This window comes from Coturnix japonica, chromosome Z (assembly GCF_054131305.1).
Source record: "Coturnix japonica strain WE chromosome Z, WE-NBRP24, whole genome shotgun sequence".
Lineage (NCBI taxonomy): Eukaryota > Metazoa > Chordata > Aves > Galliformes > Phasianidae > Coturnix > Coturnix japonica.
This window is the reverse complement of record NC_140702.1, coordinates 72,404,154-72,428,518: the sequence shown is the minus strand read 5'-3', so window position 1 is coordinate 72,428,518 and position 24,365 is coordinate 72,404,154. Positions and strand designations below refer to the sequence as shown.

General features: G+C 39.5%; 1 protein-coding gene across 4 annotated transcripts in view; it reads right to left on the bottom strand.

Moving 5' to 3' along the window:
• LOC107305714 (urea transporter 2-like) overlaps nucleotides 1-24,365 on the bottom strand; it is a 276,540-nt gene that overhangs the window by 149,202 nt on the left and 102,973 nt on the right. The window contains exon 1 of one of the 4 annotated variants that reach the window (XM_085528186.1): nucleotides 23,379-23,533. The exons of the other annotated variants lie outside the window; for them this stretch is intronic. The gene's annotated coding sequence lies outside the window, so the exon portion shown is untranslated. Of the gene's footprint in view, nucleotides 1-23,378; nucleotides 23,534-24,365 lie in introns of those variants that run through there. 4 annotated transcript variants of the gene reach the window in all.

Genomic DNA, 24,365 nt, shown 5'->3' with positions numbered 1-24,365 from the left:
TTATGGCATTGACTGTCTGGAAAAAAAAAAAAAAAAAAAAAAAGGCAAGAGAATAATGAATTCTAAGGATTATATTCCTTCACAAGAAAAGTACTCCAAGAGCTGAGACAACCTCTTCAAAGCCAAAAAGACTTTTAGGATAATCATTATGGTAGGAAGTGCAGGTCATCATTAATACTGAGCAAGAGAATAAAGAGCTCTCTTGAAAATCTCTGCCTGAGTATATTGATTGTTTTCTGTTATTCATGCAAACAGCTGTCTGTAAGTGGAAAAAGCCAACAGCTCATGCATGCCTTACCTTTTATTTTCCTTTTGTTTTCTGGAAATAGTGAGATAAAGCCTTAGGATCACCTGTCAAGTGGGTCATGACAAAAAATTCTCCTTTCTGTCATCAGTATAGGTAGAATTTTTCTTTCTTTATGGTTCCATCCCATTTAAATACAGGGCTAAAGTGAAAAGGAAGGCAAAGAGATCACTCATTTTTCATGCATAAAAATATTTGGTCTGGTGATACAGACAAATGATAAAGAAGTTGGAGAATTTAATAACCAGTCCATCAAGACATTGTTGGGCCAAATGCTTAAACTGTGGGCCTTATCTGTTCAGCAGAGATTTTCAGCAACATCTTGTTATCCTGTTTATAAAGAAATAATGCCTGGAAATCTGGGATTTTAGAGTAGAAACACTTGCATAGACTAGGATGGGAGCTCTGGACCTTTCTCAGTAGCACTGGAGAGATTCCATATAGAAATCCTTCTCTGTTGCATGCAGGAGTTCGCTCACGTTAAAGATACAGGGACCAATTAAGAAAAAACTTTGTTTTGAATCTTCACCCACAGTGCTGCAAATCAAGTACATTTACAATAGGGTGTGATGGGTCCCAAATGCCTTCAAAGAATTGGGATTCTCCTCTGGAGGATGCAGAGATTTATTATTTCTTCCAGATGAATAAATATTCATGAGACAAAGGTTTGGGGTATAACCAAAGTGAAGCTCCCAGATGCAGAACAGGATGAGATCCGTTCAGTATCATCTTCTGCTCTAATAAACAGGTATTTTGCAAGAATGTACAGAAATTATGAGAAAGGATGCTTCAAAATAAGTAGATATAATCAAAGCTTTCTGATGTGTAAGAGAGTTGTAATATAACAGAAAATATATCTCCCAGAGATGACTGCAGCTCCTGTTGCAGGCTAGGAATACACCCTAGACATACAGCTAAACTCAAAATATAGTATGAATTACAAAAGAAGGAAAGAATGATGCAACTTACTGGAGACTGACTTTCTAGAAAATCATTCTTCCCAGTCCAAAAGGAGTACTCAACATGTCAGATCATCAGTATCCAGAAAAGTGTATCTCTGTTGCTGTGCAGGAATGCTGGGATGATGAATTCAAACAGAGATATAAAAGATCTAGAAGGGAGTAATGTAGCCTCATCATAGGCGTCTGCAGGGAAAATGTCTACATATCAGATATCTATTAGCCTGCTATGATCAAGGAGATTTAGACAAGATAGTTAATGGGTATTAGGGCAAAATAAATTTTAGCCTTGTTTTGACTTTTGATATTTGGGGAAATGAATAATTTCCTAATTTTTATTTACTTCTCTGTCTAGAATTCTGTTGCTGATGATAGAACCAAGATGACAAGTCCATTTGTAGACCACTATATTGTGGATCCCAAAAACTAGGTAAAACCTACTCACATGAAAACTCTTTTATTTCTCACCCCAGATCAAAGACTCAGAAACATCAGTACCTCTCATATTCTGTCCTTAGTCTAGCTGTTTTCTCATGGTTTATTTCTTTAAATAAATAGATAAATAAATAAATAATAAGATAATCATAAGCAACACTAAAGTGCAAAGAGCGATGGTGCCATATTGTTGGAGAAATAGGGTGTTCCCATGGGGACTGTCAGCTTATTCTCAGAAAACCTGCTATTTTGCCACTACCAATCACTTTAAGAAAAAAAAATAGCAAAGTCTCTGTTTATGTGGTCTCACACAGTATAATAAAACATATTAAAACATATCCCCAGGAGTATGATCCTGCTTTGGTTAACTTTATACATGTGCCACATAAATGGCAAAGCCAAAGCTTGTCATTCTGGGCTCCTTTTGTGGTCAATAGGGTATAGTTTGAAAAAGCAGTTTTGGGGAACAAGTCATCTGAATGATTTGAGATCTATTTCAAGATGAAATGAATCACTTTCTGAAAGGTCTCTGCAGGGATCCTGGAGTGAATAACACAGTACTAAACACCTATGTGATGCACACATTCAAGGGACAATGCATGATGTGCTGTAGCAACATCATGGAAGGTGAACATGATATTTGCCTTTCCTTATATCCTAATATGCCCGGAATAAAGTAAGGAATTTCTCCATTTTAGATAGATTTTGATGCCAAGCAGAATGCAGTGATCAAGCTCTTATATTTTCTCAGAAGAAGAAGACAAAACCTGAATCAGTCCCGTCTACACAAAGGTTGCAGGACTTGGGCTGCATCTCCTGAAAGCTTTCTGTGGAAGAAAAAAAGTAGCAGCTGCTTTGTTCTTCCATACTTTCCTGCCTCTCAAGGGAAAAATAAATGCTTGCTATGTGGCAGCAGGGACCCCTGAAGCAAGGGGAAGCAAGAAGAAAGCTCTGTGGTTTCTCACATCCTTTATTTCTGCATGGCAAAAAAACAGAATCAACACAATTGTGTGACCAAAGGGAATTTGGGGAAAAGCTCTGCTGTGAAACCACCATGTAGCCCAACAGCTGAAAGGAGATGCTGGAAACCAGTGATTCTGACTCATGTGACAGGGCTGGGAGTGGATCTGCTTCACTTTCCTCTCTCAGTGCAGTTACCATATTTTAGGCCTTGATGACTGGGGATGCTCATGCTTGCTGAATTTCTTTCAGCAGAAGTGAAAGGTGAGCTATAAGGGAAGCCCACAGAAGAGAGATGTTAGCAAGAGATCTCTTTCTTTCACTTTCCAGTTAAAGTCTATTGATTAAGTTGGTCCATATTTCACCATCAAAGAGTAGTTCAGAACAAGCTGCAGATGATGGAAAGAAGCACGTTAAATTTAACATGAGGCATGTTAAAAATCTACCAGATGAATAAGAGAAGCATCTTAAAACAATAAAATACAGGATGTCTGGACCAACAACGCATACCACTTTTCTCCAAGTTCCTGTTTGGTGATTTGAAAATATCAGTGATTTATGGGTTCGATTTTTTTTATTTTTATTTTTTTAGTAAGATGGTAAAGTTTATGACCTCACTTTACAATAATTCTCAATAATTCTAGAATAATGCAGGCTGAGAAAAATCCCAGAGTCACTCTCTTCCATTGAAATGTTGGGGGAAATAAAAAATATTGGAGACAATCAGTTTTTCATAGTATTTTTCTTAAAGTGTCTGAGAAAATACAATGTGCTGGCAGCTTCTCTCTCCTTGTTTTTATTTTTACTTCTATTATTTTTTTTATGAGCCACTGGTATATACAATTAGAATGTAAATCCACCAGTCTTTGGGACCATGACATAAATGTGAAACTGATGTAGATGTAAAACCAAGAGAATGCTCTGTTTTGGGCATGAACCAGTGTTTGGAATGGTCAGACATCTCCATGTAATTCCTTCCATTAGGGAGGATAGTTATGTCTTGGTTGATATATTGGTGACACTGAAGTCAAAGGGAATGTAATTACTTTCAGTAGGACCAGATCTTTCCCTCTTTATGCTTGGGTATATTCCCTCTAATCTGAAAAGCCTTCCACAACATGTTCTGCAAACTTGACTGAAGCTACAGGCACATGGATGGATTAACCTCTAGTAAGTAAAGCTGTCCAGACTTGCAAAAGCTGCAAACAGATGTCACACACTCCCAAAGAACCTTGGCTCAGCCCCAGGAATGGCCAATTTACCCCTGGATGAATCAAGGGGCAGTCTTCCCATACATTTTGCTGCCTGCCTTTTAGCACCCTGGCTGCTCATTTCTCATGCTCCCAGGCACACAGACAGCAGGTTTGTGCCCAGCTGCCACTATGTAACCCACTCTAGGATCATGCCTCAAGCTTTCCCTTTCTGCTCATGTATCCATATACTCAGGCTTTGCTTTAACTGTGACAGAACAGCACCATTCCCTGAGCTGGGTTAAGCTATTGCACCTGCACACACACAGTAAAACAGATGCAATGGAAAATACAGGGAAATACTTTGTTTTTCAGTGATGTGAATGGTGCAGAAAAGCATCAGATGAAGTGCCATGGGTTCACAAACGATCACAAATAGGAAATCTTTCTGCAGGATGCCACTGCTGTCAAAACAGCAATCATTAACAGCACCATGGTGAAAGAATCAAAATATTGAATCATCTGTTTTGCAGTGGTGTTTTTTCTCCCCCCATTCCCCCCCACCCGCAGCATTCTGATATTACCCATCCGTATAATGACCAGGTCGAGTTTATGAGCTAGTGATTATTACCTAAGTGAAACTGGCTGCAGGCACAACAGGGAAAGTCATGAAATGGAAAACAAACAAGCAAAGTAAAACGGAAAATCTATTGACTGATCAATGAGGTGCATTTGTTTCTTCAAGAAAACAGAGAAGGATCGAGGTCTATAAATAAGACTGAAGAAAATAAGAGAGCTTTGCAGAGGGTAGCTCTCAAAGCAGCAGTGTTTCAGCCCAAGGGACTCACCCCATTGCACAAGTTCCAGGAGAAGTGCTCCTTGCCCCTTCACCCCATTCAAACTTGCATTTACCTCTGCATGCTGTGCACCTTTTTGACAGTGATTCCCATGAGCAAATGAATTATTGCATGAGATGAGAAAGAAAGCAAATGTTAAGCTCACGCTAACTCTCATCTTTGCTTTGGAAGCTGTATGGGAGGACACTGCTTCACACAGCAGGGGAATAAGATCACCAGGAAAACCCTCAGCCAAATCTCTGACAAAGTGACACTCAAAATAAGACAGACATGAACCTGATTGCCACCTTCACAGCGAGGGCATTTACTTAGCCTGAATGTGACAAGATAAAATTAAACTCCATCCAGCTAATAAACCTTAAAGGAGCTTATTTTTATTATTATTATTTAAAACAAATGATGCACTGGGCAGAGATGAGCAGTCCAGGAGGAAAAAGGTTTATACATTTCTTTCAATTCTATAATGTGACTTATCTGCTGTGTTTCCTAAATTATTATTTCTCCTGAAATAGTCAAATGTGTGTTGGTTATATAAGCTCCAGTTTTACTTGGCTAGATTGGGGAATGAAATAGAAGCATGCAACTTCCAAGCCATTAGCACTAAACAACCCAGCTTGATTTCTAAACACTCAGAGCCACTTAACCATTCAAGAGCATTAAAAATAATAATAATAATAGCAATAAATACCATGTTCAGCCTTGATTTTGAAGGAGTAATGATCTGTTTCTGGACATCCTGACCTGGATTCCTCTGACCTCACTTCAGGCCTCATTGAATGTGACTTTCTGAACAGAAAAGTTCCATCTATTTCTAAAGAAATCATTTGCTTGAATTCTGTTGTTACTATTCTACTGGTTGCAACTCTGTGAGGTCTGAATGATCTCTCTTAATGTATGGAAATGAGCAATTGCAAATATGTGATGTGTGTCAGCAGAAATTGCATTGGGGTGAGAACTGTACCCTTGGATGCAGTTTTTATTTCCAGGCATAATGCTGGACAGCAGCAATTGGTCCATTTTTGAGCTGAATGAAGCAGTAGGAAATTCCTTCTGCAAGGAGCACTGGGCTAACATGTAGATTTATGGCCTCAAATGCCTCTTTGAGTTTTTAACATCTGTAATATCAGAGTATCTCAATGATGATTATCTTTAAATCATGTCAGACTGAAGACACAGGATGCCTGAGTATAAGCAGGACAAAGCCTACCAAAAGACATTTACTTTGCCCTCACACCAGGAAACAGTTCAGAAAGAAACTCTGACAGGACTCCTGCTACGACACCATATCACTTCTAGAAAACCTTAGCACCAAGAAGACTTAAGATTGTTCCTTGGACAGACTTAATAACCCTGTTGGTTCTGACCCTCAGGAGCACATGGTGACAAAAGATCTGTCAGATATATTGGGCCACAGTCACAGAATGCCATAAAAATAAGCAGTAAAACCCTGAAATCGATAGAGAATTTTACAGGGAGTTGGTGTAAAGACTGTAAAATAGGAATGATGTGTTCACCTATGTGTGGATGGGTTTTTTTTAGGGATGTGCTCTAGCTTGCCTGCAGGTCTGTGGCTGCCATTAGTGCTAATGGAAGCCACATACCAGCAAGTGTAGGAGAGGGTCAGAGAGCAGATGAGAGACAGGAAGGACTGCATATCTTGAGCTGGATTTGGAACTCAGATGCACAGGCGTAAATGGAGAGAAGTGACTTTTCCACATCTGCACCCAGGTACCTGTGATAAGATTTTGTTTAGACATGAATTTTTATTTAGCATATTTAGATACACACATAGTAGATTTCTCTTAGACACTTTGCGCTGGACAATGAACATATATGAGATTTAATAATTATATAAATAATGCTTTTGTGCTTGTACACGCCTAACTCTTGAGTATTTTTTTTTTCCATACTTTTTTCCAAGTTTACCCATTCACATCTACTGATACAGATTATTCTTACTATTATCTATGTAGGAATATTTGTACTGTTCCAACTCTTTTAAACTGGTTCTTTTGAAAATGCTCAAAGGGTGGTGATGAAGTGGAACAGATTGCCCAAGGAGGCTGTGGATGCCCCATCCCTGGAGGCATTCAAGGCCAGGCTGGATGTGGCTCTGGGCAGCCTGGGCTAGTGGATGGTGACCCAGCACATTGCAGGGGGTTGAAACCTGATGATCATTGTGGTCCTTTTCAACCCAGGCCATTCTATGATTCTATTCTGTGATACTACGCCTCTGTGGAAGTGCAAGTTCATTGCATATAAAGGTTTGTATTTGGATGCCCTTAGTTTGTATTTCCTTTGAACTCTGCTTGCAAGGGAAAACAAAATAATTAGTTCTTTTACAGATATTCCTCTGTAGACCTAAATGTTTGGTTACTGCATCTGCAACATTTCTGTGAGCAGGCTGAGATCTTTGCAAAGATTCAGTCCTCCTTGCTGCCACCAGAATATCACACTGTGCATGCAAGGGACACCTTTCTCTTATTGCACTGGGTATTTGAGCAGGCTCTTTGTCCCACAGAATTAAAGGAAATTAACTCTAAACCAGGTAATATAAAAGTCAGATCTACTCCAAAGATATGGAGTTAGAATGAATCTGCAAAATGAACTCCTTTATCATATGTAAAAAAATATTCATCCCAGGTAAAGATTGCCTGTGATTGGTCACAGAATATCAATTTAAAGCACAACCACATTATTCTGTAAAAATAAATTAATCAATGAAACACACTGTTAAGGCAAGAACTCCAAAAGAGAAGGAAAAGAAATCTATCTCTCCATACTGAAATGGAAACCATGCAGTTCAACTATTGAATCAAAATGGGAGGACAACTAGAGCATCTAGTTAGCACTGAGCTGTGCAGTGCAACCTCTTCATCCTCACATGGCACATTGTTTTGGAAAGCCACTGTATGCACTCCATTGTGTACATGCTTTTCTCATTGGGCTGTACGGAGAGAAAAGCAGCGTGGCAGCTTCCACAGAGGAAAAGCATCTTCAATCTGTAGTCCCTTTACAAATTACAAGTACTCTGAGACTGTATTAAGAAGATTCAGGTATGTCAAGTCTAAGATCTCTTTGGGGAAGGAAATGACTTCTTTTTAACCTGCTGCAAAGCAACCAGGCAAAAGGATGTTCTATGTTCCCTAGAGGCATTTCAGTCCTGTACTCAAACTACAGCCCACAGCATCCTGACACCTGCAACTGGTTCATGGTTTCATTTCTAGCCCTCACTCATTCCAGGGCTCTGTACATACCACAGCCAGCACAGAGATGGCTTACAGAGGAAATTCCCTGTACTCTTTATCTTCCAGCTGGTTTTATCTATTTATTCATCATACTTTGCCAGTCCTTAAGGTCTTTTGTGTCAGATGCACAAGGCATTGTACAAAGATCAAGGAAGTCAGCTTTATAGTCACTTAATTTCAGATGGACAGGAGATCCTACATTGCCATTTTACACATAACAGGATCAGACACAGAAAAAGTTATCCACAAAGATATAGCAGTAGTTGTACCTAGACTCCCCAACACTCTGTTTCCTCTGTCTTTGAGCATTTGCTCTTAATCAGGAGCAGAATCCAAGAGCTAGCTTTCAAACACTCACTAGTAACAGATGCTACTGTGAAAAGAGGTTTTCACCATCACAAATGACACCATTTTAAACAGGTCAGAAATCCAAACTACTTCCAGAACAGGAAAAATGAAGCATATTGGGCTAGAGCCTATAGAGTCTATCTAAAAGTCCGTAAGCAAGACTAATTTTGTATGTTAATGGGGTGGTCTATATGTTAAGAGCTGCACACATGCCTAAACACAAGTCTTGCTTCATTCTGTTGCTGGATAGAATAAAAGATGCTTTTATTCAGTGGAAACATGAGCAGCCTAAAGGAAACTCTTTCCACTGAAGTATTTCTTGGCCTGGGATTACCATACAGACTTTTGCTTAGATCTCTAAATGGATTCTCCCTGGGAAACAGGAGGTTACAAAAGCAGATGTCTGCTAGACACAATTGCCTATTTCCCCCCGAGTGGCAAAGTCACTCAGTTTGCTGAGTGAGGAAACCGCTACAGCACAGTATATAACATCTCAAGGCATTTGTTTCAGGACATAGCATTCTTTCATTATCCACTCACAGACTTCAGCATTTCTTCAGACACGCATTATTAAACCACAGCTAATTATTAAATATTTAACAAAGACTTTACAGCACATTGACTACAGCTATCAAGGTAGGCAGAGCTGCACAGATTGATTTCTCTGTGTCTGGAGCTCAGTACACATCAAACAGAGAGGATGCTTTGAAATTTCAAATCACAAGGCCAAGTTAGGACCATTGGTAATGCTCAAAAGGAAGTCATTTCCTTATCCCATGAATATTTTCATGTTGTTAGGAAAAAAAAAAATATACATACAAATGCAGAACAGAGAAAATATTGGAATCTTTATAAAATATATATTCAAAGTGAAATATATATATATATGTACGGTTTAATAAAAAAATTCTCTTAGATAAATCTGAAATATTTGACCACCTTAATCTATTATTACATCGGACTCAACATTTTTAAAGGTAAGTTTCTTTCAATTGGAAATGTTTTCCTTCCTTCCTTCCTTCCTTCCTTCCTTCCTTCCTTCCTTCCTTCCTTCCTTCCTTCCTTCCTTCCTTCCTTCCTTCCTTCCTTCCTTCCTTCCTTCCTTCCTTCCTTCCTTCCTTCCTTCCTTCCTTCCTTCCTTCCTTCCTTCCTTCCTTCCTTCCTTCCTTCCTTCCTTCCTTCCTTCCTTCCTTCCTTCCTTCCTTCCTTCCTTCCTTCCTTCCTTCCTTCCTTCCTTCCTTCCTTCCTTCCTTCCTTCCTTCCTTCCTTCCTTCCTTCCTTCCTTCCTTCCTTCCTTCCTTCCTTCCTTCCTTCCTTCCTTCCTTCCTTCCTTCCTTCCTTCCTTCCTTCCTTCCTTCCTTCCTTCCTTCCTTCCTTCCTTCCTTCCTTCCTTCCTTCCTTCCCTCCCTCCTTCCCTCCCTCCTTCCCTCCCTCCTTCCCTTCTTCCATGTTAAATTTAAAGAAAATTTCCTTGAAATTTTCAGCTGCAGAAGAATTTAACTAACATCAGCCTCATTTAGTGGTCAGCTTTGCTATTGTGACCTTTCAAACTTGAGAGCTGGCAGCTTGCTGTTTACATTTCAGCCTTCAAGACCTTTTTGGAACTCAGTTTACTTGTCATGAAGAATAATTGTTGGGACTTCGGATTAATCCATTTGCAGATATTTCACCACACAGATTAATGAACTTTAAAGCCATTATGATCATCTAGTCTGACCTCCTGCATAACATGAGTCATAATGTGTCATATAGCAGTTGCATCAAGACCAATCATCACAGGCTGTGCTAAAGCCACCACTTCATATAGCACAGTTTCCAGCATCCACAGAGGAGAAAAACAGCAGCACAAATCACAGTGTAGCAAAGCTGATTTGCATCACAGGGAGGGGTACTCCCAGACTAGATTTGCTAAATTCCTATGGACTACAAGAAATACACAATTCACTATTGGATGATTTCCAAAAAGAAAAAAGAAAAAGCCAAATTAGAAGGCAGCCGTCTTTATTCTACACTTCTGGAGTGGCCTTTATTTGTTAAGATCAGGATCTCTGAAACATGCTGCTAGTATGATTCTAACAGGGTAGCAGCCTGATCCTCAGGATCAGGCTTTCCAGGAATGCAGGCTGGTAACAAAGTTAGCCTTAAGCATAAATGCAAGACCATTTCTTTGGCTTTCATGATGCTTGATGAAGAACTGCCATTGCCATTCCAATTGCTTAGAATATATGAAAAGAAACACCACCTAAAGGGTGTCAGAAACTGTAGAAAATTTTTCTTTTTCTTCCTACTCACCATTGTCATTTAAAGCAAAAAAATCCCCAGGGATACATTATCTTGTGAAAACAACATTTAAGAAAAAAAAGGGTGGGTGGAGGAGAAAGTTTCAGAGGTGAGAAAAGTCAGATAGCCATTTTGGTGAAATTTTCATTTATTTTCTCCTTCCATTTGGACATAATTTTCTTCACTCAAGAAATTTATATATATACGTGTGGCCATTCTGTCCATTATTTGAGAATCACAAAATCAATACAGTGTGAGCATCCACCATTTTTCCTTATCAAAATGAGAACAAATACTAGAGTAATTGACTCTGATAAATACTGGTTGCCACCTCTCTAAGTGCAGAATTACTGCAATAGGTTGTCAAGGAGGGAGCATCTCCCAGTGCCTGGGAGTCTTTCCTGCAATGATGGTGTGCTCCCTCAGCTCACCCCCTTCCTCCTCCCCTCTTTAACCGCCATCCCAGGCTTCTACCCTCAGCTCCTTTTTTCATCTTGGCCTCACTCACAAGGCCCTACAGAGTAAGACAATGGACAGTGCTACTGGCAACATATTTGCTAAAACAGATTAACGATCACAGATCTCACACCAGGGTCTGAAAGAACTGATAGCAGTCCTCTGCTTCAATGGCTGAGTATCAATTGAGTGTGTGCCCAAAAGTCCACTTATGAACATGAGTTAGTCATCTTAATGACATAAAGAGGAAGCAGCCCAAGAACACCCTTTGTGCTCCACTGCACAGAAGTGGGTTGCACGACAGGATCTCCCCTTCAGCATGGAAACCTCTTGATGTTGTACTTGTGCAATGATTCCTTACTCCATTATGTCATGATGACTTGCTGATAAAGACCCTCAGTAAGTGACTAATTGTTTTAGGCTTTGATTGCCTCACTAAGATTACATCTTAGGTTGACTGTAATCTTTGTTAGCTACTCTAAGATTATGTCTTAGTTCGCCTGTGTACATGTGACCCCTTGGACATAAACTACTGATCAAGTCTGGGGCTTGAAGTGGATCCAGCTGCACCTGGACTCCTTACTTCTGTGGTTCAATGATATTAGAAGGCAAGGGGGTCCCACCTGAGCCTCATGACTCAATGGGAGGACCTTCTGTATGTGTTTAACCCTAACCTCTATGTAGTAAATAATCAAGTGTATCGAATCTTGTTAAGTTGCCACGTTTGTTACAAGTAAGCTTTGTTAAATCACTATATTGAATCCATATTATATTAAAAAAAATATATGCTAGCTTCTCTCCTACGAGTACAGTGTAGTTGTTTTCCATCCACAACACCTATGCGTTACCAATGCACTGCAGCTGCACAGACATCTTTCTTCCCCATCAAAAACCACCTGCACCTGAAGGTGCAAACATGGGTTAATTTGGTTACTCAAAGGCCATCTTCCTTTTTATTTTTATTTATTTATTTATTTATTTGTTTGTTTTTCTACTTAAAGTGAGAATCAGATTATTTTGATTCATGCAGAGCAAGGACTCAGATATTATGTGGGTGTTTGTACCCAATGACTGTGGGTCTGTCAATGGAGGATTATGAAAATTCAGTCAGGCCTGAGAGATTTATTTCAAATTGCTATAATTTTTTCAAGAGAAATTGGAATTAATACATTCTTTGGGTGCTGAAAACTCCTTCAGAACAGCAGTCTCATTTTCCATCGAGCTTTGGGTAGGCTAATGATCCATTGCTACTTTCAGTCAATTTTTCTCAGAGCCATCACAGGCTCTGGGCTTCAGTCAAGGAACATTATTATTTCTCAAAGAAATTCTGGCACCACTTCCCTATTCATCAGTAATTGTGTCTATTCATTAAAGGGGTGGTCTAAAACCCATTCTGATCAATGGGAAGACCACCTCTGTTCTCAGTGGGGTTACACCGCACCCTGTACAAACAGAATATGGGGATTCACAGACAGCAGAACCTGTTTGCAATGTAGTCAGTGATATCTTTGCTTTAGTACGGCCCAGTTCTGATTCACTGAATGGTGAAATCATCAGATCAAGTGTTTCTGTTGCCTAAAATTATCTGAAGCAGAGAAAAAAATTACCTCGGTAGTAATTATTGGAAATGCACGGCACACATTCTTAAAACTGGGTTCCTTTGGGGTAGACTTTGAGGAAGACTGCATGAGTTGCCCTTTGAATGAAGAGAGAAATGATTTTTCTATGATGCTCAATAAGAAAACAAGAAAAAAAAAACCAACAGTGTAAGAAAGCTCAGTAGAAATGTTTATAAGTGGTGTTCTTAACAGTGCTTGGACTCAGTCTTGTAGTAAGTGATATTTCAGAAATGTACTTTTTTTAAAAAAAATGAAAATTTCCCATTTTACAGCTGCTGATCTGACTGCTGCAGAGAGTTGGAATAATTTCTGCCAACACTCATTGCCTAGTTTGGTTTGGGTGAGTCACACCTATAACAAGTGTTTTGGGGCTTGTATGTAACTTGCTGGCTCTTGTTAAACTGCATTTCAGCCTTTGATGTATGTGAAACAATATTGCCAGTCCCCCTTACCACACAAATCATAAGACTGACTAATAAAAATACAAAGATTGTGTATATAGTAATGAGCTCCCAAAGGTGGAAAGAAGGCTCTTTCACACTGAGCTGCACACAGGCACGTATTAATGCAGTTTGATTTGATCACTGGAAAATTGTGTCCTGTAATTACTAAGCAAACATGAGGTGGAATGACAGGGAAATGCAATGAAATGGGGCTTTGAGGTGGAAGATGAATTTTCAGTGTGTAGCTGGGAAGGAACGCATATGAATCCTGCACTACTGCCTTGAAGTACAAGGGACCCATTGATTCCAAAATGAATTATCTGCTCACTTATTGCTGCAGGGCCTGTATGGGGCAGTATAGACCAAGAATTATGGTGAAACAACTAGATTTGGGGCATCTGGATTCTCATATAGTAGGCATCACTTTTGGAAAAGATAACTTGCCTAAGTGGATCCCCTTAGGCAACCAAAATTAGTGAATATTGAAGAAATGAGGAAAAAAAAAAAAAAAAAAGTCCAAACCCCAAACCCAAACCAACAATATTGAGATGCAATTTTAATAATCTGTTTTCTACATGATAATAACAACATTGTCTCCCTTTATTGGAAGCTATGACAATTTATGAACTGAAAATTTGTTACAAAGTCCCTAAGTGTACTCACATATAACAAGAGTTGTTTTTCTATATAATGATCTCAGTCTTCAGATGGTAATATTCCACATTATTATTCATTATTATTTACAATTGAGGAAATGCATTTTTCATGTAGAAGGCTGCTCACTCAAAATCATTCCATGGACAAGACACCACACTGTCAAACTTCCATGTGTCCCAAATGGGGACTCACTCTCACAGCACAGTACCAAGTTAAACATGTAAATTTAGCTTAGAAATAGTTACCCCAAATCAAAGGATTATCCAGAACTCCTTGGTGCTACTTAAAAATCCAAGACAACCTTGCAAATGTCTTGCACTGCAAACTAAAAATGGAAGGCTGCCTTCAAACACCAGTAAATATTTTGTTTCCTTCCTGCCCTGACAAAAAGAAAGAAAAACTGTGCTGCAAGATGTAAGGACAGTGTGGCAAAATGGATGCTTTCAGTCTTGTTTCATTTCCTGCATTTGAATGCTTTAATATGGCTATCAGCATGGCTGAGCAGAATTATTAAAAGGAGTTTAATACAAGGCTGGTGTATTGGTAACATGTGTACTGATGATAAAAGTGAGCACTGATCACCTTATCCTTTCAAATCCCACTCTGGAGCCCAAATCTACATGCTTGCAAGTAGGTACTCAAAGCTACCATTAAGAAGAACTTAATGTGTGTGATCATAGAAGTGCTTGTGAACTCCGTATCACTGTTACTAAAGGATTAGTGTTCTGAATCAGCTTCTCCACACTGCTCCTAAATAGAGAGTAATTGTTCAGAGTATACAAGTTCTAACTTGAAGCTCTAGCTTGAATTTTAACCTAGCATATGCTGCCAAAGTCTCAAGAAGTGACAGAGTTGCAATAAAACTTCTCAAGAAGAGAAACAAACAATTAATTTTCATCAAACAATAAAAATAGAAGAAAAATTGAACATGTAGGGATCCTAATAACAATGGTGTGGACTGGTGCTGCCTTTATTAGTCTCCTTTGTGTTCTTGTTTGAAACATTTATCATCATTGAACTAGCTGATTATTCTCTTTTAATTACTTCATATGGAACAATTAAATAAAATGAAAACAATAATCTTTTATAGATGGTTATGAAGAAGAACTGTTTTCTCAGGGAACTGAATATAGATTTCTTTCCCCTCCCCTTTGCCTCCCAAGGCTGTAGGAATCTAATTCATTCAGTGCTTCAGCATAAAGAAAGATCCTGAAATCTCTGAATTATTTATTTTTAATAGTCAACCATCATTTAAAAGCCTCACCTGGATGACCTATGATTGAAGATCAAGCCTCATTGAGCACAGTGTTTTGTTCTGATGAGACGTTTCCAGACAATTTCCTGTGTATTATATGAGAAGCTGAAAGAATTGCAACCTACTCATATTGAAAAGAGCCATAGTGCCCTACTGAGATTTCCCAGAAGCCTGAAGCTGTTGCTCTGCCCCTCTCTGCATAAGGCTGTATGGCACATTCAGTACAGTATTGAAGGTGCAGGACTGGAGGAGAGCAAGACTTCTTTGAGATGTTCCCAGATGAGATGGTAGTTTTTATTGCAACAGCTTCTTGCCTGCTCTGTGGTGGCAGCTCAGTCCTCAAAGCTGTATGTCCAGAAAGAGAGTTAAGAATCTGGGATGAAAATATTCAAGACATAAACCAGAAGAAGGAAAGGAGTGATGCTGGCTGTAAAAATTAAAGTCTGTCTGACCAAAAGTTCAAACTTCCCTCACCAATGTGAGGTTTAGGCTCTGTATTCTCAATTTGTCAATTTGTCATAGTTAAATCTCCCAGAGATCTGTCAGGTTAAGAGGAGATAAATGTGATCTATAAACAGATGAGCAAGGGGTACAGTCATGTCTCATGTCATTAGAGAAGATGACTGCAGAATAAGCAGCAGTCAAGAAGAACAATCAAGAAGAACCTTTAAAATAATGACTGCTGATACTGCCAGCTGAATTTTTGGTAACATCTAGATAGAGAGAAGGAATTACACAAGAGAACAGTTCCTCTGTGATTCAGGTATTTGGACATGTTTCTATCAGTAATCAATGCAGAAAAATTCCTTTCACAGGAGGGGGGAATGCATTTCTGTATCTGACGTGAGCCGTATGAATCATTCTCTGTGTGCATATACACCCACCCTTCCTGTACTCTGGAGCTGCTATATAGCTCAGCCCACATCTGAAAGTGTCCTTGCAAGGGGTGATGGTAAGGTTGTCAGCAAGCAGATGGGTTGAGAATGATAACCTACATTTCATACCACGCAGATCTGAACAAGCTCCAATGTATTTACCTGTTTTCTCCTGATGAATTGACAGACAGGAGCAGACCAATTGGTTTTCTCCTGAGGATCTCATCTCTCTCCATTTGCAAGGGGTGCCCCAAAAGTAACACCTCCTATTTTATTATTTTTTTCCACAAAGTCAGAGACAGATGTTGGTGGTTTGGAAGTAGAGGATCAACCTCTCCACCAATATTCTATTACATTTTGTTGCCATGAAACAGAAAGCAGCAGAGAAGCAGATTGAGAAAATGGTGTCTGACATGGAAGTACAAATGAATTTAAGGGGTCCAGCTGAATTCCTCCTTGTGGAAAAAAATATTTGGATATTACTGTACAAAAATCCACTGACATTCACTGATGCTTGATTTAGGGAGACCAAATAGTGACTATGAGCACACTGATGTGGTAAGTGGTGAGTTTCAGCAGTGGCAACCACAAGAGCAGGTCACCTCTACTGGTGCAGATATTTACATGCATGATGAGCAGGCTTCTATTCATGGTAATGGTGTAGACTATGTTGAAAACAGGTGGTCTGTAGCTCTTGCTCTACTGAATGATTTTATTGTTCTCTTTGCATCTGTTCCCATGGAAATAAATAGGAGGCATTACTTTTGGAGCAACGTACAGGGAGAAGCTGAAGATACACTGCCATATATTAGTTTCACGTACATGTGCTGAAGGAAGTGCATCAGTGAGAAGCTTTCTCTGAGGGCCTTTCTTTGACCCTTCTTCCCAGGCTGCTGACTTCCATGAATCATATCCTTTGGCAAAAAAACTCTCCACATGCCCTGTTCAGTGGAACACAACCACTTCACTGCAATACACACTCTCCAGCAGGCAATGGGAAAGGGCCTGCGATGAGCTATGTTTTTTGTCAACCTTTTAACTGTCTTGTCACCTGCGTAATCACAATCTCAAATACAATCTTGATATAAACTTAGCCTAGAATTCAGGTATAAATGGGATATTTAGAGAGGAAAGAAGATCTCTGGGTAAGGTGCTTTTGAATTCACAGTGTTCTTAAGAGTAAAAGAGTTCTTGAATCTGGAGAAGCAATCATTGTTAATAACACAGTTACTATAACAATCTCCTTTTCATGAGTTGTTTACCCATCGCCATTGTTTGATCCTAAGTACACCAATTTTACAGCTTAGTGAAAGTAAATTATTATTATTATTAATAGCTTTCACTGAATAAGTCTGGGAAATGTATTTCTTTCAGGGGGGTTATACTATGGAATTTCTAACCTGGGCTGTGTCGATCTGCACATCTGAACACACAGACACTCAAGATCAGAGTCAGTGTTGTTGTATCTCAAATCCATTTGTAGTTGAATAGGAACATTTAACCCAGCAGTGTTTTTTCCCAGAGCCATTTACCCATATCTCCAGCACAACATCGTCACCCTGTGGTCTGAGTCTTGGCACACTCACAGTTGGGTTGAACAGCAAACCATCTCAGAAAAATTTGTTTCTCACCAAGCTTCCAGCATCATAACAAATTGCAGGAAAAGGCCATCATTTTGACTCTGTTTTACAGATGTCAAACCCTTCACGGGACTCAGTTTAAACTTTAGGCTCAGTGTCAAAAATAATACAAAAAAGAAAAAGAAAAAGGCTGTGATTACCTCCTGGAGCTAACTTGCAATAAATTTTAACAAAACAAAACAAAACAAAAATCCACTCCACATTTTAAAGGAATGTTGACTTTCTGCCTACATATATGTATATTTTTTCACTCCTTCCTTGGAAACTTCAAGAAGGGAACAATTAATGAAATCCAATTGCTGGAAAAGACATGGTTTTCAGATCATGTTTGTTTCTATGTCTTAAAGTAGTCTGCCGTTTCTTAACATACTTTAATCCACAAGGAAACCCAAAGAAAAAATATAAATGTATGTAGATTGGGTGAAGAAAAATTCAGAATTATTTTGATCTCCTATTATCAAGTATCCACTCACATGCTTCATTTATTTCTTATTGACTGCTCTAATGGTTCGGTATTTTAATAGTATTCATCATTATAATTAAAAGAGAGTGTATTTTTATGGGTGAAATATCCTTTATGCGGCCATTCCCAGTGACTGTTAGTAAAATGCAAATTAAATGCAGACATTTGGAGCTGCAAAAAATTCTGGTTTGTTTCCCACTTCCAGCATACTGTATTATTTTTTACTTTTACACTTCTTTCCTTGTCAGGTGCAACAGGTAATAAAAGGTGAGCAGTGCCAGATTCTGTGGGATCTGGGACCTGAGCAGAAGCAGGAAATACGAGCCCAGGTGTCTTGCTCAGATTTGAAAGCTGGGAATAGCATCACAACATATCTGCCTCTATGTAGTGCAAATTTCAACTTCCAGGCTACAAGCAGGCAAAACTCTCAATCCATTCCCATGTCTCTGTGTCCATCCACTGATGGAGATATGTCTGTGCAATTCACTGAACAAAGAGTACCAATGGGAATGTATTTTTTCTAAAAATTACCTGTTTCCCAAGGCAGTCTTGTTAGCTTTGCCTCAAATGACACTGCTCCTTCCTTTTTTACAAGGCCATCTAATTTAATTTGAACCTGGGCCATACAGCTTGCCTAGATTTTACATCTGATCCAGCCTTTGGTTTTTCTGGATTGTGCTGCCTGTTTTTAAGCATTGCATAAAATTTATCAGATGTCTCAGCCCAAACTCAGTCTAGTTTCTCTGCACCTACTCCACATCTGTAGAGTTATGTGTATGTTGTATTTATATACACCGGTACACTCAGTCTCAAGTGTGCTTGCATGAACATTCAATAAATAATGAAAGACTAACTTGTAGCCAGAGGATCTGTGTCAGATAAATCAGTGCCTCTTAAAGGATTACCATGTGTAATTCAAGATTGCAGATTTTCAGAGTAAATAGTGAATTAATTATTCTATATTTATCCTTAGAAAAAGAAAGTGCTAGTCTCTTTATGTCAGAAACCTTAGATCCCCTATCAGAAATACTTATGCTTTCCAAGTTTGATCTCTATGGGAAACATGAAGCACAAAGTTTACAATATATCAAATTTAGCAGATTTTTATTTTTTATTTTTCATTTGTCAGTGTGAAAAAGTAACTCTGTGCAAGAATTAATTGCCAACAGAAACTCACTTTATGGAAGTAATCAAAATGAGTAATTCTATGAGCTTAATGGATTTGCTTCAAGAGGGAAGCAAAATGAGCCAAGAAAGAAGCATGCAGGGAGTTTCCTAAGGATGCAAGGTTAAATAAGACACCATCCTTCAGAAGTCTTATGAATGACAAGTAAGAAATCAAGACTTTCAGACACAGGAATAAATTGCACTTTTACTGTAAAGGAGGAAGGTTTAAAGAGAGCTTTGTAATGGGAGGAAACCATCATATTTTTTTAGCGCATATAACAGAGTTAGTTTTTAACCCTCAGTACAGAGGAACCCATATGAAATCACCACAATTATTAGTGCAAAGAAGATGATAAATTGTGTGACGGTTTTCCCAGGCTAAAGTTATTCTTTCACGATCTTTTAATGACGTACAAGTGTAAATCAAATGATTGTGTATTCTAGAATGCTGGTTTCTGGAGAGTGATACAAAGACAGGTATGTTTGATTGCTGCAGCCCATGGATTCCAGTCCTCACTCAATACATGGGAATTCCCAGCCCAGAATCTTGTCTCCCATAGACGTTTGCTTGCTCACTAAAGAGCGTGTAGAGTATCTGTTTCCTTTTCCATCCTAAAGCATAACCCAAGACGAGAGTTCCCATCTTATGTGACTAACGGGAAACACAGAAGGAGGAGAACATATGCAGAAAACCAGTATTTCTGTTGCTGGAGTATTGCTTATGCAATTTAAGTGAGAAGTGGTGCGTTTCTTCGCTTGACAACTGTCCACAGAGTTGTACATGTAACTTCCACTTATCTTTCTTTTATATTCCCTTCTCATACTCATCATTCTTCAGAACTGAGAGTATCTAAGTACATGGTCAGTAACTTGCTGGATTCAGGTTGCCAGCTATGGTCAGAGAGAGAATTATGAACAAATGCTATTGCTGAGAAGATGTTGCCCAGGTCAGAAGGCAATGGAATAAAGATGGCACTACTTATCCAGGATCACAATTCTCAGGATCACAATTCACATAATGAATTGGGAAAGAGAAAATCACTGAGAAACAATAACTCTTTGAGTGAAGAGAGATGGAAGTGATGGAATTCAGTGGATCTGGTGCTAATAAATAGTTTCTACATGCAACTTGTCCAATTGTGAAGTTGGCTGGAAGTAGATTGTGCAGTTTGTTTACCATTCAACGCTATGAAGCACACAAGAAATTTTCCCAGCTCCACCTTCCTCAAATTTTATGTCACATATATTCCCTTTAAATCCAATTATAAATGTATTTGTAGCAAATTCTGTTCATCAAATTCTGATTCTGCCTTCTGATGTTTGAAATCCCTTTTTCTAGCTCAGCCTAGTAGGATCAGCTCAGAAATATTGTGAAGAAGCACTGGAGGGAAGACAAAGTGGCCAAACAATGCTGTTTAGATATTGGCTCTACAAAATGAACAGAGTAGAGCAGATAACTTAATTTCTAACAGTAGGAGAAGTTCTGACTGTTCACCTGTGAAAATGTGTTCCTGCCTGACAGCACAATCCTTTATCTGCATAGCCTGAATTTGGTTGGCACTAATCAAGCTTTTAAGGTGAACAATTTGAAAGCAGTTGAAGTTTAAAGGTTCTGTAATGTCTCATTTCAAGATGGATCTCTATACAATAAATTATCCCTAGTATCCCCACATGCTGCAAGTTTATCAAGTCTGTTTAACATGCCTGAAGAGATTTCACAGCACAGATATTCCGCAGCTCTTCTTTTCATCTTGAAGAGAAACAATTACACTGCTCTCATGCTCCTGTCATCCAATTACTTCTGCTTTGCTTTCCCTTACAAGTTGCTGGAAACATGGGCTGGAGAAGCTCTAGATAAATACAGAGAGCTCATCTTTCACTGAGCATTTATGATAAGCAATATGATACAAGAACAGACCTTGTAAGTCTCTGTTCTCTCACATACAGCAGCAAGGCATATCACTGCTGAAGGCCCACTGCTGGCCGTTTGAGTGTTTGGGATCAATACTTTTGGAAAGCCAGCCAGCCACAGAGGAGTACTAAGGAGCAAGAGTCTCTGAATATCTTTTCTTCCTTCCTAAGTCAGGAAAGGGATCTCCTGGACCAACTGCCTGGTTAGGGTTGGGAAACAACACAGGAGCTGATGCACGCTCATGATTCCTACCACCTACATACTGGGAGAACCTAAAAGAGTCGACTTGGACCTGAGCAGGTTGTCTTCAAGCAGTTTAGCTTAGCTGAAAGCACCTGAAGTTGTACTGTCAGTGCTGGACTGGGCAGGTCTACTAAAGCCAGCATTTGTGCTCTTTTAAGTGTGGGACTCTGGTATTTTCCTGAAAAGATTTTTTATTTCTACCTGGTTTCAGTTCCATTCTCATGTCTGACTCTCCACAGCAGGAAATTCTACAGGCAGATTGCACAGTAGGGGGAAGGGTATTTCCTTCATTTGTTTTAAATTTACCTACTATTTATTTTAACATATGAGCCCCAGTTCTCAAATTACTGTGTAGTGTAAGGAGAAGGAATGATCAGCTTTTCTTATACCATTCATCATCTTAAATAGGCCAATTAAGCCCATGTAATTATCCTTCTTTCCAAGTTAAATAATCCAAGTATTTGCAGCTTCTCATATGGAAAGTCCATCATGCCTCTAACCCATTGAAAATTATATGGTGCTAATTTAAAACATGGCCATTTGTAACATGTGTATCTATGTCTAAATCTACTGATGCTATGCTTGTCAGCTGATTAAACATGTGTAACACAGAAAACATCACTCCAGCATTTTGTTCCCACATCCATTAATGAAGGGGTTGTTAAAGCAATCTGTATGTGCTGAAGGTGGTCTGACACCTTCCAGAGGGCTAGCAGTCATGGATGCTTACAAAACCGTGAGTACATTTTACTCCCGGACCTCTAGAGACAAAGGGCTCTTTGGCTATGTCCACACTGCTCTGTTGCCCTGCCAGAGTTTTCCATTACACTGATGCTGTCCCAGATAGAGGAAATTTCTGTTATTTTTGTAGTGCAAATAATATTGAGCGTCCCCAGCTGAGATCAAGACTCCATTGTGCTCTCAGTGACATAAACCTGTCCTTATAGACCGTCCTTGCCCTAAAGGGCTTAGAGTCTAAATAGAAGAGGCAGATAAAGGGTGTGAGAGAAAATAAATTTGGAGTGACTTGCACAGCTGCTGGAACAGCTGCTTTCAGAGGGAACGAGGAACAGGACCCAATTTGGAAGGGCTCAAGCCTTTGTATTTGCTACTGGGTTGCCTTGCCTGACTGAGCCCTTGCCACCAAAGGCTATTGTGGAAGTTGATGATTTAATCACCGCATCTTGAAAGCACCTGGTCATGGAAAGCATTGGAAATGGGGAAACTGAAATACAAAGAATTACTTGGTGCCTTGGCACCATTATATTTCATCTGCTGCTGTCGTGGTAGAGGCTGTGGAACTATTTCAGAGAAGACTTGGTGTGGGAAAAGCCATGCTGAAAGAAGTACAGTCTCTCCTGTGGGCAAGGATAAATGATTTATGTTAAACATGCAGAATTCAGATCACATGAAATCTCTAGTGAACTTCTGAGCAAATGAGCACTAGTAGCTCACTTAGCAACAAAATTAAAGAATTAAATAATTTGGTCTTTGACCAAAAATCCCAAGAATGTTTAAATTTGAACGCAGATTTTATTGCCTCCTTCCACTCCAGCGTGACAGCTCTGTGGTTGAGTCAGATACCATGGCATCCCACAGCTGACATAAAATGCTGACTGATAAATGAAAGGAAATGGAGGGAAGTCTGTAAGGAGGAGGTCCCACTGCCAGGGACAAGTACAGCTTCACCCCCTGTAGTCTTGCCTTGTCAGACATATGTCTCTGCTACCAGCTACTGAAAGCTATTGGAGGATCTGGTCTGCCCACAGTGAGCATCCAGGTAACAGATCATTTTCACCAGTGTGAGATGTTTGCGCCTCCCATTTCATTTTATATGCACTAGTGAAATCTTTCCCTTCAAGGCTGATAAATCTGATGAGATTTTCTTCCTATGAACGTGTTACTCATCCATATAAACCACATCCTACTCATTTTGCCAACCACATACAGTACACAATTTAAGGCAGATGTGCCCTATGGTGGCTGGTTCCCCAGTGTCCCAGGAAGAATTCCCAACATGAGAACCTCTGCTGGGCAGCCCAGACCTGCCAGGGTGCTACCACATACCTGGTTCATCTCCAGTCTCTCCTCATTTTGCTGGCTGACTGAATTTCTGAAGGATATAGTAGTACAGCAGCCGTGAGGTTTGCTGTGATCTCTGCAGAAGATTTCCTCTTTTGAGACTCTCTTCCACCCTCTTGCTCGCAGCCACTTCAAGAGACAGCCTCCTCCCTCCCACTCTCTTTGAGATGGAAATGTCTGATCCAGTTCCTACTTCTTTCTTTCTTTCTTTCTTTTTTTTTTTTTCTTTCTTTTTATATTTTATTTTTTTTTCAATAGGTAGTAAGCTCTTCTGCTTGTGTGCACTGCCTGGTCTCTGTTTCATGCTCTCCCACCTCAAGCATCAACCAGCAAAGTAGGTAATCTCGTGGATGTAGCACTTGGCACAACCTCACCAGTGGCACAGGTGGCAGACCTTCTATGCACAGCAGCACGTACTAACCATCAGATATACAGCCCATTCCAAGACTAGATTCACACTAATGTGCACAGAAGATTTTACAATCCTTTATTCCTATAGCTGGGCATATACTGGATTTGAAGGTTCATTTTCTTCAGAACTGTGCTAAAACCTTCCTGCTACATTCCCCAGTTTTTTCTCAGTATATTCATATCCTCCTCTTAAATTCATAATCAATAAACAAATTCCAGCTATTCAGTCTGGACAAAACACAGACATCACAGAATCATCAACGTTTGGAAAAGATTACTAAGACCACTAGGTCCAACCTCAGTTCACCCCCACCATGCTCACTGACCATGTCCCTGAGTGCCACATCCACCTCCCTGGGCAGCCTGTGCCAGTGCATCACCACTCTTTGGGAGAATGAATTGATCTTTATACCCAATCTGAACCTTCCCTGATACTCTATGAGGCCATCACCTCTTGTCTTCTTGTTGTTACTTGGGAGTAGATACCCACTTAACTACAATGTCCTTTCAAGTAGTTATGGGGAGAAATAATGAGCTCTTCACTAAGCATCTTCTCATTCT